Source organism: Myodes glareolus, chromosome 18, assembly GCF_982192425.1.
Source record: "Myodes glareolus chromosome 18, mMyoGla1.1, whole genome shotgun sequence".
Taxonomy (NCBI): domain Eukaryota; kingdom Metazoa; phylum Chordata; class Mammalia; order Rodentia; family Cricetidae; genus Myodes; species Myodes glareolus.
In genome coordinates this window covers 58,788,787-58,809,147 of record NC_142043.1, presented here as the reverse complement: position 1 = coordinate 58,809,147, position 20,361 = coordinate 58,788,787, and the positions used below count along the sequence as shown (strand labels likewise).

General features: G+C 39.5%; 1 protein-coding gene across 4 annotated transcripts in view; it reads right to left on the bottom strand.

Moving 5' to 3' along the window:
- Pcdh15 (protocadherin related 15) overlaps positions 1–20,361 on the bottom strand; it is a 1,307,054-nt gene that overhangs the window by 658,975 nt on the left and 627,718 nt on the right. The window contains exon 1 of one of the 4 annotated variants that reach the window (XM_087898232.1): positions 10,871–11,329. The exons of 2 other annotated variants lie outside the window; for them this stretch is intronic. The gene's annotated coding sequence lies outside the window, so the exon portion shown is untranslated. Of the gene's footprint in view, positions 1–10,870; positions 11,330–20,361 lie in introns of those variants that run through there. One more of the 4 variants, XM_087898230.1, reaches the window with a different exon arrangement.

Sequence of the window (20,361 nt, the reverse complement as noted above, 5' to 3'; positions counted from 1 at the left end):
TAGGAAAGGCTTTTGTATCCATGAGATTGCCCGTCATCAGGAAGCAACATGGGATGTCCCTAAAATTTCTCCCAATTTTCCCTCCAAGGCAACACAATCTCTTCCAGAGGAATGGGTGGCTTGGAAACCGTCATAACTGAGAATCGACTTGACGAGCGAGATAATCTGGAATAGTCCCAATTATCCCTTTGATTTGCCAACAGCAATAAATCGCAAGACACACACTGTTAATATTATTTAAACTTTGTTTTTATTTTGTCTCTCTTTCAATTCTAACCCCTTGACTTTCTGCAGTGCTGCAAGAGGGGGGGTTGCCTTGCGAGCAGTAGAAGAGATTATTCCTCCTTCCTGCTACAGTCTCAGCAATTATAGTCAGCAGTAACCTGAACTGCAGCATAGATGAGTGTGATAGCAAGTCTGTCTGGGTATGCACACCTATGTGAGTATGCATAAGTACATATGTGTATGTACTTATGTGGGGGGTGCATGTGTCTGCATGCCCGTATAGATGGCTATGTCTTAAGCTATAAATAGGTGCTGAGATGTCAATAATGATATATAATTCACTAACAATGAGTTCACGTATTCTTAGGTTCCAGTCAAATTTTTTTTTTAAAGAAGTTGGGTATGGTGGCATATCCCTTTAATACCTGTTTTGGGGAGGCAGAATTAAGTGGATCTCTGTGAGTCTGAGGTTAGCCTGGTCAACAGAGCAATTTTTCCACTAGCCAAAGCTACACAACAACAACAAAGTTATGATTCAGCCTCATTTAGTGTTAAGAGCGACAACACCTGAGAGCTAGAGAAGCGCATGTGAGAAGCAGCTGAGCGACCTTGCTAAGATGTCTCCATCACCCCCACTCACAGAATGTGTAGTCCCAATTCCACTCACCAGTTCAGTACTGAAAGCTTAACAAATAATAAATATCTGAGAAATGAACATGAATTTGTCCTGGATATTATTTCTAAGAGGAGAGAGGAAGCTGAAGTGCTGTTTGGGGGTTTTTAATATGAAATATAGCAGTAAAGAAGTTTGCTTCTTCCTCTCTTGTGTCCTACATAGAGAATCATCAATAGACACTGGTAGCTTGACAAAAATATATCCAGAACAAAAAATCTAAACAGGCAAAAGCCAAAAACCAAATCAAAAGAGAACAACAGAAACAAAGCAAGTACTCAGAATCTCCTCTGCTGTAAGTTCCTTCCAGATGTCACCGTCTCTTACTTGGATCACTGCTTTACCTCCAAATTCATTCCCCTGTCTCCACTATTGAACTTTTGCAGAATTTCCACAGAGGATGGAGAACCATCCTACAGAGTGAGTCAGAAAGCCTTGATTTTCCCATGTTGTCCTAGCTCCATTCCCTTACATTGTTCTTCTTGAAACCAAAAAACTCTGGTGCACAAGAACAAAGGCGTAACACATCTTTGAAGACTAGGAAGAAGTTTGCTAGACTTGGGAACCAATGACTTTAAGCAACAATACCCTGGATTTTATTGGATTCCCTTAGATTTCCTTAATGGCTCCATATGGACCAGATAACAGGACCAGGAAAAAAGCCTCTAAGAAAAAACTGTTTCCCCTAGCCAAAGGGATAAGAAGGGGGCATCTCTGCAGAGATTTGGGGAACCAACACTAGGAAAGTAATTGGAACCATTATTCTACCAACCCCAGACACAGAATCACAAAGATTAGGTAGGAAGTTGTTTTTCTACCTCCTAAGCTTATCCCTTCTATGTGGAAACCAGTAGCAATCATTTAACTTATTTTTAAATGTCTTTTTTTCTTTTTCTTATTGATTTTTATTGAGCTCTATATTTTTCTCTGCTCCCACACCCTGCCTCTCCACTCCCCTCTTCACTCTTCCCCAAGGTCCCCATGCTCCCAATTTACTCAGGAGATCTTGTCTTTTTCTATTTCCCATGTAGATTAGATCTATGTAAGTCTCTCTTAGTGTCCTCATTATTGTCTAAGTTCTCTGGGAAAATGGATAGAGCTAGAAAACATTATTTTGAGTGAGGCAACCCAGACACAGAAAGACAATTATCACATGTACTCACTCATAGGTGGTGGTTTTATAAACATAAAGCAAAGAAAACCAGCCTACAAACCACAAAATGCAATCATTTAACTTTTATGAGGTGATACAATGATGCTTGCCATGTTCCCACAGGGTGTGAGGTGTCCAGATAGTTTGGTCATCATCATTCTTTTGTGGCTATCCATTAGTACATCTGTGGGGACATTTCAGGATGTAAAGCAGATTTCTCGCTTCTGTGTGCACATTCCTCACCCAATTTATTGAAAGCCTGAATGGAACAGATTGGGGAAAGAACAAATCTCTCTCTAGGCTTATTTTTAAGCTGGGAAATGGGTTTCCGGCATTCATATGTGGATGTGGACCAAAATATACCATCCACTTTTCCTGAATCTCTAATTTGAAAATTATAGATCTCAGAAATTCTCAGCATTTATATATGACCTGTATTTATCTGTATCTATTATTTCTAGTCCGTCATAATCTGTCCATCATCCATTTATCCATCGATCACCTCACTTATACCCTCTATCGTCCATCAACTATCAACTACCTATCTATCTATCTATCTATCTATCTATCTATCTATCTATCTATCTACCTATCTATCTATCTGTCTGTCTATCTATATATCTATCTATCTATCTATCTATCTATCATCCATCCATCCATCTATCTATCTATCTATCTATCTATCTATCTATCTATCTATCTATCTATCTATCTATCTATATATGCATCTATTCATCTATATCCACATTCAGTTTTGTCTTTGGGGGATTATTTGTTGGTATAGTACTGTTTGGTTATTGAACGGTGAGAGTCTAGAATTACCATCCATTGAGCTTCAAAATCAAACAGTTCACTGAGTCTCCTAATCTTACCCAAACATGTTTTTGCAAGGTCATTCACCAAACAAGTGAGCCTTCACTCCAGTCCGGTAAAACATAGAGTTGAAGAGAAAGGCTTAGGCCAAGCTTGACATCCATTGACTACATGGCTTTATGTCTCCATTAACGGGCAGATAATCTGTGTGAAAAGAGCTCAATTGAGTTGAACGCTCCCCTCATCTGGAAGTAAGTTACCATGAGGTGAGATAAGCCTCACTTATCCTCTGGTGTTGGAGAGTTCAAGGTTTCTAGTCCCAACACATCCTGTGGTAGAAAAGTCACTTAAGCTAGTGCTCCACTGTCTCCTCCCGGGGGCTGCAGTTCTGGTGAAAAACTGAACTCAGTTTCTCAGTCAGGGTCAATGATCTGGCATTTGTTCTAAGTCTATATGCTTATATTACTAAAAGCATAGCTGCTACTACAGAAAAAAATGGAATTTATTTATGTATTTCTGAAGATGAGGAAAATGTTTAAAGCGTAGATGGAATGCCTCACACAAAAAATAATAAATTAGGTGTTTATAAAAGGAACCACAAAGGCCTATTGGTATAAAAATTAGAAAGACCATGTTGTGTAATGATAGTCCTTGCAGATAAACATGATCTAGATTCATAATACCACTGTGTTTGGAAATAGGATTAAGTTGAAAATGGCAGAGATAGCATAGAGAACAATGGATACCTAGTGTATTCATTAAATCAAGTGAGGCACTAGGAAGATAGACAGACAGACAGATAATGGATTGATGGATAGATAGATAGTTTATAGTGAGATAAATGGGAGATAGATAGATGATAGATAGATAGATAGATAGATAGATAGATAGATAGATAGATAGATAGGTAAATAGACAGATAGATAGATAGATAGATAGATAGATAGATAGATAGATAGATAGATAGATAGATGATGGATGGATGGATGATGGATTGATAGAAGTTAGAAAGACAGATGAACAGATATCTGTATATAAAAGCTAAGAGGAATAAGAGGAAAGGGGCTGGAGAAGCAGCTCACACAGTAAGATAATTTGCTACTCTTGCACTGGAATTTTGTTCTTAGCACCCAGTTGTGTAGTTAACAACCACCCGTGACTCTCATTTTACAGAATCTGGTAGTCACTTCTGACTTATGAGGATTAATATATGTATACACACAGATGAACAGACATATACTCACACCCAAACACTTGTGTGTGCATACACACACACACACACACACGCGCGCACACGCACACACACAGTAAAGAGAAAATAAATCAACACCTAAATGGCACCAGCTTATTATGTATGTATTGCGTTCTATAAGCCTTAACACATAATCTTAGTACCTTCTGAAGCACACAGTGTCAATGTCTCCCACTGATGCTACACTATCATTTTAAATGTTATTTTGTTTTGTGATGAAGTATAATATCTGACAAGCCGTTGAACTTCATCCTAGCCCTAACTGTGACCATTGAATCTACATACAAATGTATGTAACATATTCAGAATCCAATATGTTTCAAATGAATATTTACCAATAAATCTTGGAACAATGCCTAGAAAATTTGCTATTTTTCCAAAATAAATAATCATATCCCAGAATTTCAAGAGGACACGCATCCATGTTTGAAGTATCTGCTAGGATGCAAAGTTGTTTCATACAGTGTCACCACATATTGGATGTAGAGATTTTCAGATATGAAATCAGTCATGTGGGGCAAGCTGGTTGACCTGACTTCCCTTGCAGATGATAAGTGACTGGCACTACCGAAGCTCCCTGCATAGCTCCTGACATAGAGTGGACACTCAAAATATTATCTTTTACATTAGGCACACTGACTCTAGAGCACACCGAAGAAAGCCAAGAAAAATCACTCAACCAAACCCTTGCGAATATCCTCAGAGTTTCTTCTAATGTGTTCCTGCTACATGAAAAATGATTTGTTTAGTGTCGAGAGTTCAGTATCTAAACATTTAAGATTTTAAGTTCCAATAAATAAAACCGCATTTTAGAACAGGCATCTCTCTGTTATTTTCTATCTATAGCCTGGAATTCTTTGGAATGCTTTGATTCTTGCAATGTGGACATTTTAATTCATTAACCAGATATACTCTTTATTTTCTCCCACATCTCCTTCAAAACCAAAATAAGCACATGTTCTATTTTCTCAATTACAGAAATCTTCTGACTCCTTGCCTTTATCTATTTCAATGGCCATCAGTCCTTTTTTATTCTTGTTACTATAAAATAAACCATTTTCCAAATTCCTATTCACTTTCTTCCATAATAACATATGGTTATAAGCAAAACCACTATAACGCCAGTCGCATTTTTAGTAAGTTGGCTGGACTACAGGGAAACACCTGCTCCAATGCTTCTGTGCATTAACAGAACATCATCTGAACCCTGAAAGGAGGAAGCAGATTATCATAAGCAGTATTTTGTGTTAAACACAAACACTGCATTTTAGCCTAGAAAAAAACATTCAGAGCAAAATAATGTTCATTTATTATGTGGACTTGCTAATACACTTTCTGTAAGTCCCAAATGAAAGTCCCAAAGACATAACAAGAGGTCATCAATCACACCCTAGTTTTGTAGGTGAAGTTAACTACCTTATCAATACTAAATGCTGTATAGTAGTGTGGGCAGAATGAGGAGGAAGTGAAGGATTTTGATTTTTCTCTGATTTCTATGCTTCTGCTCTTAGGAATTTATCCTAGAGGACGGTGATGGTAAAGACGGCAGTGATGATAATTAAGATGATAGTTGTTCTGATAGTGATGCCAAGGATGATAGTGATGATGGTGATAATGCCCCGTAACAGTCTCTACTTGTGGAGACCATTCTTGGCTCCAGGCCTTTGCTCAAATGGATTGCATAGGTGGGGTTCTATATACTTTCTATGTCTCTTTGCAAATAAAAAGTAATGTTTGGAGAAGTCACACAGCTTGCACATTGCTGCCAGGCTCTGGAGCATAAATCAAGTGCTGTTGCTCCTGGATCACGTTATCGCCCACACATCCCTTCCCATAACTACACTTACGGAAATAAGAAGACTCTTTGATTCACGCCTCACCTATTCACACTGTACCTCATCCACTATCCTTTACACAGAATTTTCTTCTTCTCTCTCTTCCTTTCTTCTACTTCAGTCTCCCATTCCTTGCCTCCCCCCAGGCACTGTCCTTACTTCCCCAAGCATGGTGTTATGTTATGTTGTGATTTGTTTGAGAAATGGACTCCATAGATAGCCTAGGCTATCTCAACTCAAGATCATTTGTTTCTACTATCTGAGTTCTGTGATTTAGAGCTACAAGGAGTAATTCAGCATGCTGGGACTTTGTTTGTTTTCTATTAATCATTCTGTGATCCCTTTTGCTGTCCTTCGGTTTCTGTGTGTACGTCTCTGTCCAGGTGTCTGTCTGTACCTGTCTACTCTCAGCCTCCCTTCCCTCAATGTCTAATCTTCTGTCACATGTATGTCAATCTTTCTACATTCTGCCTTTTAGCCCACTCTTCACACTGTCTCTCACCTTATTGTACTACCCCCTTTCCTTCATTTCGTTTTTGAGTACCTTGGTGCCTCCTCATGTGTCCCTGTCAGTTTCTGAGACATCTCAGTGATGGTCTGTCCCTTGCCTGAAATGTTGGGTTTAAAAATAACAAAAACTCTCATCCAGTTTCAAAGATCCTTCTCTGGATCCTGTGATAGATGCAAAGTTGAAGAAATCAGTCCATTAAGTGGGGAAGCAAAAAGGAAGTCACTGTCCTTGGATAAACAGTTTGCGTCCCCATAAGGACTCAGTGGCGCGGAATCAGAAAAGGCCCATTCTGACAAGTCTCTGAAGACACAGTGCAGGCATTCACTAGCGGAGCCCAGTTGAATGATAAACTTCATCGCTCGGCGCTGACCTCCCCCACTCAGGAAACAGTGCTTAATTCTGCCAGATCCCGCCCTTTCACTGGCCATGGGAATGAGTGTCCTTGCAAAGTGGCAGGAGCTCTGCACCTGCCGTGGCCTGCGAATGCTTACTCTCCAAAAACCACGCAGAAGTTACACCTCCTGTCAATCCCCTGCCCATCGCGAAACACAATAAACAAGCTTCAGAATTTTCCATTTAGCAACATGAAGGAGAGTCGTGCTTTATTTTCTGTAGTGTCCTAAAACAATGACTGCTTGTGCCTTTTGCATTTGTGGGATCAGTAGCCACGGTCTCATGTTTATGGCTGAACTCATCTTTCAAATAGCTTGCGAGAAAAGAGACAATCTTTCCATTTGTCCGCTCCAGTAGAAACTTATCTTAGACTAGCTGTTCTGCTGCTGTTATTGGCACACACATCTGTGCACATGTATCTCATTCAGTGAATACGAGACTGTTAAAACAAGTGGATTTTAGATCATTTCACACTGACAACCCACAGACTTCCCACTTAACATCCTGGCTGATGACAGTCCTGAAAGCTGAATTGCAAATGACGATCCTTGAAGGACAACATATATGGTGTGTGTGCTGAAGTTCCTAGGAAACAACTATTGTCCTTGGAACACAATCTTAAGCTTGCTTGTTTCTTTTTTAATATTTATTTATTTTTTATGTATACAATATTCTGTCTGTGTGTATGGTTGCAGGCTAGAAGAGGGCACCAGACTCCATTTGAGATGGTTGTGAGCCACCATGTGGTTGCTGGGAATTGAACTCAGGACCTTTGGAAGAGCAGGAAATGCTCTTAACCGCTGAGCCAACTCTTCAGCCCCAGCTTGTTTGTTTCTTATATAAATGGGACTTTTTTATGTGTACACGTTTGCATGGATACACTATAAACTAGCATACCTTTTGTGGTCTTGCGTATGTGTATCTGTTTGGATGTGTTTGGGTGCACAGGTGAATACATGCTTGTGTGTCTCTCTGTGTGTGATCACCTAGCACAACAATTAACATTCACTTTTACCTTCACCCAGTTCCGTTACTTCAGTAACACATTACCGGGGATGCACATGTAAGACAAGGCTCCTGCACACCTTCAAGACCAACCCAAGGAAGGAGGAGCTACATGCTAATTTCTTAGTCTATTCACTTCTCTTGTTGCCACTCCAATCTTAGTGAGCCTACGATTGAATTTAAGTGAATATATCTTCTTAGCTCAGTTTTGAGGTGTTTGAACCTGCGACTTTGGGAGAATGTAATCCTGCTATAATTATTCAGAGTCACTCTTCTTTCTCAAAATCCCCCAAGGATCCCGATGAGTTCCCACAGTCCTTTTCCATATTTTACATGTAGCTCAGCATCACAGGAGCAGGAGGACAGTACCCAAAGCCCCACAAGGCATCTGCAGTTGTCGGTCCTATCTGTGCCCTTATAAAGTGACAACACGCACAAACTTGCTACTGCAAGGCAGCTGGTGTCGCTCACATGCAAGCTTTAGTAGCTAGTGTGGAAAGTAGATTTGGGAGAGTTACTTTAAACTACAATGATAATTCCAATGTCATAATTTTGCGCTATCATTTTATCTGTAAAAAGCACCAGGATGTTGTCACACAATGTTTCTAGCAAATGAAGGATCCTAGGAGGAAGGATAACTCCTTAGGAAAATTGAAACAAACAAACAAAAAAACAAAACAGCAACAATATGGCTATAATCCAAATCTATGATTAATTAATAAACATGAAATCACAAGTAAAGTGGAATCTTTAGAAACATGCATAACCTCCTCCTTAAGATGTCATGTATGCTCCTAAAAGATGGCTCAGCAGGTAAAGGCACTTAGAGCCAAGACTGATAACATGAGTTACATACCTACCCTCTCCCAAAACCTCCTGAAATGCCAGGTATTCCATGGAAGGAGTGTGTCTGCTAACATATGCACAAACATCAAACATCAACGCAAATAAAATATGAATTTAAAAAGAGATGCATATTTAAAAAAATATGAATTTAAAAAATAAAATAATCTTTTATTTAAATCATTATTGCTCATGACTTAAATACTCAAAACCATGCATCTCCATTCAGTGTTAGGAAGGTATTAACATGTAAATGTCTTTTAACTGTATTTTAAACACTAGGGGCTTCTGTGTTTCAGATAATGTTAGGTTAAGTACTGGTTCATTAGAAAGTGCTGTCGCCCTGTACATCGTGAATTTCAGAATAATAGGCTCTGCTAGAATCAAGCCTTCACTTTCACAACACAGGGCAGCAGATCCTCAGACCTGATAAACTGGTCATATCTGGGCTTTTTTCAATTTTACTTTCATCAAACAGTCTCCTTCTTATTCATGAAGTAAAAGTCCTCATGATCTGGCGGGAGCAGAGAGCAGTAATGAATAAACCAACACAGCCTGGGACTTCTGACAATGCCAGCGAAGGCGGAAGTTTGCTTGCCTGCCTGCTTGCACATACTGGATGAAAGACAGACAATTTAAACATGGAAATACTGGGAAGCACAGCGAGTTTACCTTTCAACTCACTTACGTTAAATGTAAAAGCACAGACGCTTTGTGCAACTGCTTTTATAATTCCCATGCTCACTGATCCCATCACTTAGTCACCAACCTATCATCAGGTTAAGAATGTCTCACGAAGATTTTGTTGAAATCTCTTTATAAGCAGTGGTCGCAGCCGCTCCATCATTTTCTACAGGGCAGATCCTAAGTGAGCCTCGTGCTCAAAGCCCTTTGCCATTAGTGTTTAGGGGTAACTTTTGTGTTAGGGATCAGCATGGCTCGTTGAGCACCAGGCGAGGGTTGAGGAGGTCACCTCTCTGGGGAACCGAGCACCCATTCAACTGCACCTTCCTCTCATAGGAGAAGGAGTCCAGAGGCAGAGGCATCAAGTTGCTGAAACCTGAAGACTTCTCTGGGGCAGATAAACTGTGGCTCAGACTCAGCCACAGATGAACAAAATAAAGGGACATAGACCAGAGGCAACTTGCAGAGAAAAATCAACATCTTTATCAAAAGTCTGCTTATAGACCAAACAAACTAGGGGCAACATTCTAATATGCCTTTCTAAACAAACAGAAAACCTTAATGCCTTCTCTAAAGTTAAGTAACACCACAACTTAGGCATCTGGTTTCTATTCTTGACAACCGGCCCTTTTCTGTAAGAAGGACTGGAGTTAACTCCACAGAATATACTACTTTTTAGGGAACCTGGGGTCTGTAGGTTGGGGCTACGATTACACAGGCAGATTTGTGTTCAGGGGACACACACTTCAAAGTTTCAGGAGACCAAGCTGAAGCTAGTGGCTTGGGACCCATTTCCCCAAACAAAACACACCTGTAAAGTAGAATCACTCTTGAGACCACATAGGACTACTTCTGTATAACCAGGAAAGCTTCAGCATAGACCCAAGCCCCACAACTCTTCTGTTCCCAAACACTGTCCAAAAGGAACATGTTTTTCAGTGCACAACAGAGGCAAAAGTAACACCGTCTAGATCCACAATACAACAGATCAGCAGGGGGTCCAGCATTGCTCACTGTACACTAGATCAGGTCTCTTACAAAGTAATACCCCAGCAACGTCACACATAAAAGTAGACACTGGTATTTGTGGAGATAAAGCACAGGATGCCACATTTTTACACTTTCAGGGGGAGAAAATTAGAGAAAGTGATTTGGACTTTTTTTTTTAAGCCAAGTGAAATAGTTATAATTCAAAAGCATTTTTATTACAGTAACTTCTCAACAAAACACACACACACACACACACACACACACACACACACACACACACACACACACGATCACTAGGTCCTCAGGAAGTAAAGGCGATACAATTTCCAGAAAGTAAGTCTTTGGTCACCACTCCTGAATACACTGAACAAATGTGTGTGAGAGAGAGTGAGGTCACAACCCAAAAACATCCCGTCCCAAAGAGTTTTCCTTGTTCTACGGAGCTCACTGCAATCTTAAAAGACTATGAAAAAGATGGGACCCAAGAACTTACTTGCCATTTAAAGTTTCCTCTTCAGTCGAGGTGAGCTCATGCAGTAACTCCCGGTGCCAAGATCGCTCCGGCACATCCTTTTACAAACCACCAGCGTTGGCTCCCTCACTACTCTCAAGATGATTCATTCACAAATTATGCTCCTGTTTCTGATGAAGCATTAATATCCACGCTGGTTCCTCATCACACACACATACAAAGTGTTACTGGAGATGAATAAAACATAATAAAACAGAATCCCTTAACGTATTACCCGAGGAGGCGCCCCAGCCTCCCTCTCCATGTTTGGAGGAGCATGCCAACTGCCTCAGGTACAAGAAGAAACTAACTCCAAGCTGCTAGCGGGGATCTGCATGCCCTCTATCTGCGGCTATTAGCTCAGCACGTTGATCAGCGGGCTGAAAGGCAGCAGCAATTAGCTCTCCAGCTCCGCTAGGCTTACACAGGCGACAGTTGGATGTGCTCAGCCAGGAGGAGGCTGCCGAATGCTTTGCACCAATTAGTAGCAGGTGCTACGGCCCCAAAGACAAATCGACATCCCACTGTCCGTGCTGCTGTGGGTTGTATTATGCCGTGTCCTCTTAGCCTGTCTGGTGGGTCTCTGCTCTTTTGTGTGGTTGTTTGTACCGTTTCAATTAAACAGGATTAAGAAGTCCAGTGCTTATCTTCGGTGACAGTATTATTGACCAGGCAAAAATAATGTCTTCAGCTCTGTTTACCGTCGCCCCACTTTCTCTCTGACATCTCTTTCTTATTCCACACAATCCTTCTCCTCGAATACAACTTCTGAAACCAACGTTTTCACATCTGCGGTCCTCTGTGGTTGAGGAAGGGGGGGCGGGGAACAACAACAACAATAAAAACAAAGTATGCGTTCATCTGGAGACAAAAGTAAACATTTAAGGTTTTTATAATCAAGCATGTCTCACAAAAGGGTGCTGTGATGAAGCTTATCCTGAAATTGGGTGTATTTCTAAAACATTGCTATATAGCACCGTCGCACTAATGTTTAGACTTGTCTAAACTGGTGAAAGTTAGCTGTGAGCTCTAATCAGAGTCTCATTTTGAACAAACACAACTATGTCGCACAGTATTTATTCAAGTCAAGTTAAATTTTACCATTCCATTTCAGGAGACAGACTAGTGGGCAGAGTAAAGGCAAAAATCCTAATACCTCAATCCCAGCCCTTTAAATTCTTCACCCCTCCCCCATGCTCTGAAAGCCCTCTATTCCCCTGGCTGCCCAAGATGGATTCTGGTGTACTCTCTTGGTCTGGGACCAGTGCTCCAACTGGGGAAAGTAGACATTTGTTCACCACAACCCCAGAAAAAGAAGGTTCTAATAGATATTAACAAACAGAGAAGACTCATCCAACTCAACTGTCATATATGAGGATTACACATATTAAGAGCTTCAGGGAAGCAGCTGCTTTCATAAGAACGATGAACTGTAATTTTGTATTAATGACAAAGTCACCCCCTCTCCCGGTAAAATTCAATTATAACTTCCACGACACATCAGAAAATCAGCCATAACACACACACACACACACACACACACACACACACACACACACACAAATTTCCCATCTCTTCCTTGTCTTCTATGAAAAATTAGCTCATCAATAGGATGTTTCCTGAATAGCTGATTTTTCTTTATTCTTTTTTTTTTCATGAAAAGGAAATGATCACATCTCTGTGTTTGGATACCAGCAAAAACATTTTTTTAAAAAAAATTAGCAGTTAGTAAACTGTAATATCATGCAAAATTTAAAAGTAAATTTTACACAAACAGTTTAAAACAGGCCAGAAAAGGGAAGGCAGTGTCTGAGAAAATTAAATGACATATTAACATAGAAGGCGCCTAGTCTGGTAATAATTTCTGTTAAACAAACAGTATAGAATATTCCAGTCTTATTCCTAGTTCTCCTTCTCTCTCCATCTCTCCCTCTTCTTAAAGCTCGGTTGAAGTCAACTCTGTATACTCTTAAAGGGCCATGCTTTCATTTCTTCAATAAATCTGTAATTTAATAAACATAAGTATTTTATGACACACCTGAGAGAATATAGAGCACAAGAACTTTTATTTTAACTAGCTTTTAATAACACCCATTTCTGTATTTATTTATTTTTTACTTTGGTTTTAATTACATTTATTCACATGCCTGCTTATTTACTTAATGTGTGTATATTTATATCAATGTATCACAGGTCTGGATGTTGAGTTTCTTCTCACTATAGTGTCCGTAAAGCATCTTAGTTTAACACAGGTAAATTTCCAAACCCCACCATACTATCTTAACCAATGTTTTGGGTTAAGAGAAACTTATTCAACATGGTAGCCTGCAAGCTTTGTATCTGCCTGGGGCCCTGTATATCCAAAAAAAAAAAAAAAAGGGATTATTGCTTTTCATGACAGACATACTTGCCATGAAATGTCCGCACTAATGTGAACACTTTTTCTAAGTATCCCAGATATACAGTGGCTGAGGTACATCACCCTTGGCAGATGGTTTGTTTTATAAAATGTAATACTTACTCTGGCCAGCCAGCAAAGATTTAGATTTGAAGGCATTGTAGACCATTACAAATGCAAAACATAAGGATTATCTTATTTAAGAAGAAACAGCATGTGACATGTTTTGGGGAAAATTAAATATTAAAAATCGTTAAAAGTGAAAAATGTGTAAACATTAAATTAAGATTTTGATGATTTCTGTTTGCAGTCACATGTCTGCAGTAAAATAAATCATTGGGTATGAGGGAAACTGACAACATAGAAATTACATTTAAAACTTTAAAGTTATAATTGAACTGGTAAACTTTTAAATTTGAAGAAAAATAGCATACGCTTTGTGTTTAGAAGGGCATCCTGTCAGATATATATGCACAGACACACAGACATTGCAGTACCATAGGGTCTATGAAGTTAGCAATTGTAATTGTGAAGTCAGTATTCTCTCTCTCTCTCTCTCTCATCTCTCTCTCCTCTCACTCGCAATTATTCCCGGGATGTCCTCTGTTACTGAGCTGCAGTCGTAGCTGCTGCCCCATTTTCCTTTTTTTTTTACTCTCTAAGCATTATAGTTTTACTTTTCTTACCACATTCCTACCCTAAAGTAGCATTTATATACACTTAACAACTAATTTTACTTTGTCGGTACACAATATATGTTTTGTTGTATCCCAAAATTTCATAAGTTCTTACAATTGCATTTTGTGAGATTTTTTTTCATAGAAATATGTTGTCACATTTTATATTTTCCAGAGCCCTGAAACTGAAAAGGAGTCCTCTGCATTCATGCCAAAAATCACTCCCTCCTGCATAAACTGTTTCCATAACCGTCTGGGTCCACATCAGCTCTCTGCACGCTGTTTAAGGAAACAATTAAAAGGCAAACAGACAAATACAATTTTCTTCATGTAATCATTTCCAATATTAACTTATTTTAATGATGGTTGAAGAGGAGTGTTTATCATTAAGGATATCGACTTCTCTTGCTAAGGACAGACTGAAAGCGCAATTGATTCCAATCAGTAACTCAAACGAATTTTTATAATAACGAAACAGAATTTTTCTCATGGACTTTTGTCATTGGTTTTCTGGTGGGAAATGTTTTGAAGAATCTGGTTACCAATAGTAAAAACCCCATGTTATTCTTAAGTACAGTCCATTGAGAAAGCAAGGTGGAAGAAGACCTTTTCCTCTCCTTGTAGCATGAAGGCTGGTTGCTTGATTCAATAGTTATTGCAAAGTAAAGAGGAAAGAAATCATTTCCCTCCACCCAGATTAAAAAGCTTCACTGTACAAAAGCTTCCGCATTATTACCCACATCACCTGTGACTGCAAGCCTCTTTCTTTGTTGTCTGGGATCAAGCTGCTGTCGGCTTGTTACTCTTCACAGTTGCTGACAACGAAAATTCAAAATTGCTAGTAAATCACACAGCACGACCCAGAAACTGGAGGTCTGGGACTCATCTCCACTCACACCAAAATCCTTTGCCATTTTCCCCTGGTAATTCCCATATATACACATTTATAACGTTTATTTCTCCGCCAAATCCAATACCCCAGCTCTGTGGCAGACTGCATGCTTCGGCCTCCCCTCTCTCTATGCCCCCATCTGATGTAGGTGGGCCTTCTGTCTATGTGTTATTTTCATTGGTTAATAAAGAGACTGCCTTGGCCCTTTGATAGGACAGAAAATTAGGTTGGCGGAGTAAACAGAACAGAATGATGGGAGGAGGGCAATGAGACAGATGCCATGGAGCCAGCCACCAGGTCAGACATGCTGAATCTTTCCTGGTAAGCCACCACCTCGTGATGCTACACAGATTATTAGAAATGGGTTAATCAAGATGTGAGAGTTAGCCAGTAGGTAACTCTCTAGAGATAATGGGCCAGGCAGTGTTTAAATGAATACAATTTATGTGTTGTTATTTCCAGGGCTAAGCTAGCTATGCGGGAGCCGGGTAGGACAAAAAGTAGGCCTGCCTGCAGCTCCTCGCTACACCCATCTTCAGTAGATCATACCGATCTTGATCTTCTCCAACCTTCCTCCTAGCTCATGTCTTTGCTTCAGGCCCCACCTCAAGCAGGTCTTCCCTGGGAACCCAAATGGCAAACCTGCCAGCGATGGCAGCAGGGCAGCGGAGCAGCTTGACAAGCCTTAGATCTTCACTCTGCCTCCTTTGCTCCACACCTAATCACCCAGTCTTGTTCCCAGCTCTGTTCTGGATCACCTGCTGTGATATCACCTCTATCCCCATTACCAGGAACTAGAGAAGCTGGTGCAACACCCTACATTGATACCTCCTGTGGACCCTGTCAGCGCCACTTTCTGTATCCACATTCTTTTTTTAAAAAATATTTTACATACCAATCCCAGTTCCCTCTCCCTCCTATCCTCCCACTCCTTCTACTTTTCCCCCCATGCTCCCCCATGCACTCATCAGAGGGCAAGACTTCCCATGAGTAGTCAACAAAGTCTGTCATATCACTTGGGGCTGGACCAAGGTCCTCGCCCCCATACCCGTTAGCTAGGCTGAGCAAGTTATTCCTCTACAGGGAATAGGCTCCAAAGAGCTAAATTATGCACTAAGGATGAATATTTGTTCCACTGCTTGTTGCCAGACAAACTGCCCATGCCATGCAACTGTCACCCACATTCAGAGGGCCTAGTTCAGTCTTAAGCTGGTCCCTTAGCTGTGAGTCCAGGGTCAGGGAGCCCCCAATAGCTTGAATAGGATTTACAGCTAAGCACTGGGACCAACTCCTGGAGTCTAGTCAGAGAGAGAGAGAGGAGTGATATGAGCAAAGGGGCCAAGACCGTGATGGGGATACCCACAGAAATGACTATTCATGTTTTTTTACATATCAGTTCCCAAAACCTAGGAATACGCCTGATCTGGAAACCCTAGAGAAAAAACCTAGCAGAATCTCAGAAGCAATCCCTACCAGGCAACACACAGCCACCTATACTCTCCTGAGAACTCAAGAGGGCATAACAAACCAAGGAACAAAACACCAACCCTTACAAAGACAAGACCAGATATCAGCACCTAGAATTACAATCTTCATAAACCCAGGCATTTATGCCTGGGTAAAAACATAATCATTAACAGTCAGGGGAATATGGGTTCCCCACCCCAGAGCCCAGCAACACTACTACAGTAGGCCCTGGAAATGCTACATACCTGAAACATAAGACAAGGATATTAACATAGTCTTTAGGACTATGATAAAAGTCTTTAAAGAAGAAGTGAATAAATCCATTTAAAATGATCTTTGAAAACAAAAACAGGTAAAGGACATTAATGAAACAGTTCAGGACCTGAAAGTAGAAATAGAATCAATAAAACAAAATGAAACAAGCAAAAAACCCTCAAACTGAGGGAAATAAGGATTTGAAAACTTTAATACCTAGAACAGAAACCCCAGAGGCAAGACTCAGCAACAGATTACAAGAGATGGAAGAAAGAATCTATGACAAAGTAGAAGAAATGGGTACTTCAGTCAAAGAAAATGTTAAATTTCAACAAATCCTGGCACAGAACATCTAGGAAATACAGGGCATTATGAAAAGACCAAATCTATGAACAATAGGAGTAGAGGAAGGAGAAGAAACCAATGTCAGAATCCTAGAAAATTCCCCCAACCTGAAGAAGGTGCCAAACAGAAATTAAGAAAGAAATTTAAAACTTTCTAGAATCAAATGAAAACAAAAACACAATATACAAAAACTAATGGAACATTGTGAAGGTGGTACTGAGAGAAAAGTTCATAGCACTAAGTGCCTATATAAAGAAATTGGGGAAATATCATCCTAATATCTTAACAGCATCCCTGAAGACTCTAGAACAAAAAGAGGAAATCATACACATGTAAAGTAGACAACCAAACTCATGGTTAAAATCGTTAAAATAGAAATAAAAAATCAATATAAAGAATCAATGAAGCAGAGAGTTAGTTCTTTGAAACAATCAATAACATTGACAGACTCTTAGCCAAATTAACTTAAAGACAGAGAGAGAAGATCCAAATTAACAATTACGGGTAAAGGGGAAAGGTTGGGAGAACACAATAACAGACATTCAGAAGTCCAGAAAATTATAAGGGTGTACTTTAAAAACCTGTACTCCCCCAAATTGCAAAATCTAAAAGAAATGGATAATTTTTCGATACGTACCACCTAACAAAGTCAAATAAAAATCAGGTAAACAATTTAAACAGTTCTATAATACCTGGTGAAATAGAAGTGGTCATTAAAAGTCTCCTCAGTAGAAAAATCCCAAGGCTAGATAGTTTTTGTGTAGAATTCTAACTGACTTACAAAGGAGAATTAACACCAATACTCTTCAAATTATTACACAAATTGTTGCAGAGGGATTATGGCCCAATTTGTTCTCCAAGATTACAGTTACCCTAATAACCACAACATAAAAATCCAACAAAGAAAGAAAATTACAGATCAATTTTTCTTATGAACATAGATGAAAAATTACTCAATAAAATATTTGCAAACTGGATTGAAGAACACATCAAAAAGATCACCCACCATGATCAAGTAGGCTTCATCTTAGACATGCAGGCATTGTTCAATATATGAAAACCAATAAATGTAACCCATCATATCGACGAACTAAAAACAAAAACGACTACATAATCATCTCATCAGATGAAGAAAAGGCCTTGGACAAAATCCAAAACCACTTCATGACATAAAGTACTGGAGAGATTAGAGATACTAGTAAAATAACTCAACATGATAAAGGCAGTTTACAGCAAGCTGATGGCGAATGTAGACTTAAATGGAGAGAAGCTCAAAGCATTTTCACTAAAATCAGGAATGAGACAAGGTTGTCCACTCTTTCCATACCTAGTCAACATAACATTTGAGTCTTAGCTCAAGCTGTAAGACAACTGAAGGAGATCAAGGAGATATAAGTTGGAAAGGAAGAAGGCAGAGAAGCTCTATTTCTGGATGATATGACAGTATACATAAGTGTCCCTAAAAATTCCACCAGGAATCTCCAATAGCTGAAATATATTTTCAGCCAAGTAGGAGGATACATCATTAACTCACAAAAATCAGTAGTCTTTCTGTATACCAGTGACTGATGGACTAAGAAAGACACCAGGAAAACCAAATCATTCACAATAGGCTCAAAAATAAGCTGAGGAAACTCTAATCAAACATGTGAAAGACTTGCATGGTATAAGTTTGAGACACCGAGGAAAGAAATTGAAGAAGGTATCAGAAGATGAAAAGATCTTGTATGTTTATATTTCAGTGGGATTTATGTAGTAAAAATGGCGTACAAAAAGCATATACAGATACAAGTACTATCAAAATTCTGACGCAGTTCTTTACAGACCTTGGAAGGATATTTTCTGTTTCACATGGAAAGACAGAAATTCTGATATCGAAAACAATCTGGAATCATCAACGAAATGCTGGAGATGTCATGAATCCTCACACAGGTTTAGTTTACCTCACTCAGGATGATTTTTTTTCTAGTTCCGTCCATTTACTGGAAAATTCATTTCAAGATGCATAAAGGGAAATAAGAATTATAAAATATTTTTACATGTCGTGTCTAATTTACTGTCAAGCTATTTCATGCCTGGTTTAGGGATACTTCTCCATGATCACAGCAAATGAAAATAAATCAAACTTAACAAAATAGCTTGTGTTAACCATGATGATGAGATTACTAATGGATTAAGTCAAGATTTCAGGTGTTACATGTTGATTATTAATACACTATTACTACAAAATAAATCAACAAATGTTTGGTGTCTTAGCCCAGCACACACTAATTTCTCATTGTTGTGAGAGTCCATGGGATAGGAGCATGGCTGGAGTGAACTTTCCTCTTGCCTTGATCAAAGAAAAGTTTATGTTCAAGCTCATTCAAGCTGTTTGGCGGAAACAATTAAATTTTAACTATCAGACTGAGGCCTAGGCTTGAGCTTTAATGACTCAGGTAAATGCTACTTTGGGGAGCTAAAAGCAGCATTCTTTCCTTCACATACAGGTTCCCCTCTTGATAGCATAACTCCACCAGAGGAGTTATGTGCACCATCTATATTATCTCAGGGTTAGTATTGCATGACTTGTGCTGTATCATGAGAAAGTTATGGGTTCTTCCCATGATATGGGGAATGAAACGCACAGGACAACAGCTTGTCTGACTTCAAAGGGGCAGTGTGATATTGTCAAGTGCGAGGTTCACAGTCAGTAGCTTCAATGTTTCCAAAATCCATCACCCAACATCTTGTGATGTTTTAAGCAACTTCACAATTTTTTGTGCTTGATGTGTCCCATAGAACATGGGTTATTTACAACCCTAGGTACTCCTTTAGAATTTGGCCAACAACTTTGTTAACTCCTAATGCAGTTAATATATTCAAAGAGACAGCAAACTGTGGCTACTTATGCGTAAATATTAATTTAAGCTAAATTGATGAAGTTTGAACAAGAAATATTTGCCTTTCAAACAGCTTGGAAGCTTTATATGAATTTTCGTGTGTAAAGGTGGCTTTTATTTAAAAAGAAAGGATGCTATAAACCTGGGTCAATGAGTTAGTGAGAGTACACTGACAGCAAAAGAACCTGCATAGGACCAAACTAGGCCGTCTGAATTTGGGTGAGCTATGTGACTGGGGTAGTCTGTGGAACCACTGGCAGTGTGACCAGGATTTATTCCTAGAGCTTCAGTTGGCTTTCTGGAGTTCATTTTCATTTGAAGGTTACCTTGTTTAGTCTAGATATGGGGAGGGGGTCATTGGACCTTGGTCCTGCCTCAAAGTGATATGCCAGACTTTGTTAACTCCCCATGGGAAGCCTTACCTGTTCTGAGAAGTGGATGGAGGTTGGGGTTGGTCAAAGGTGGGGGGAGATTGAGGAGGGGAGGGAGAAAAAAGAGAGGAAACGGGAATTGTTATGTAAAATGAGAAAATATTATTTAAAAAATTAAAAATATCC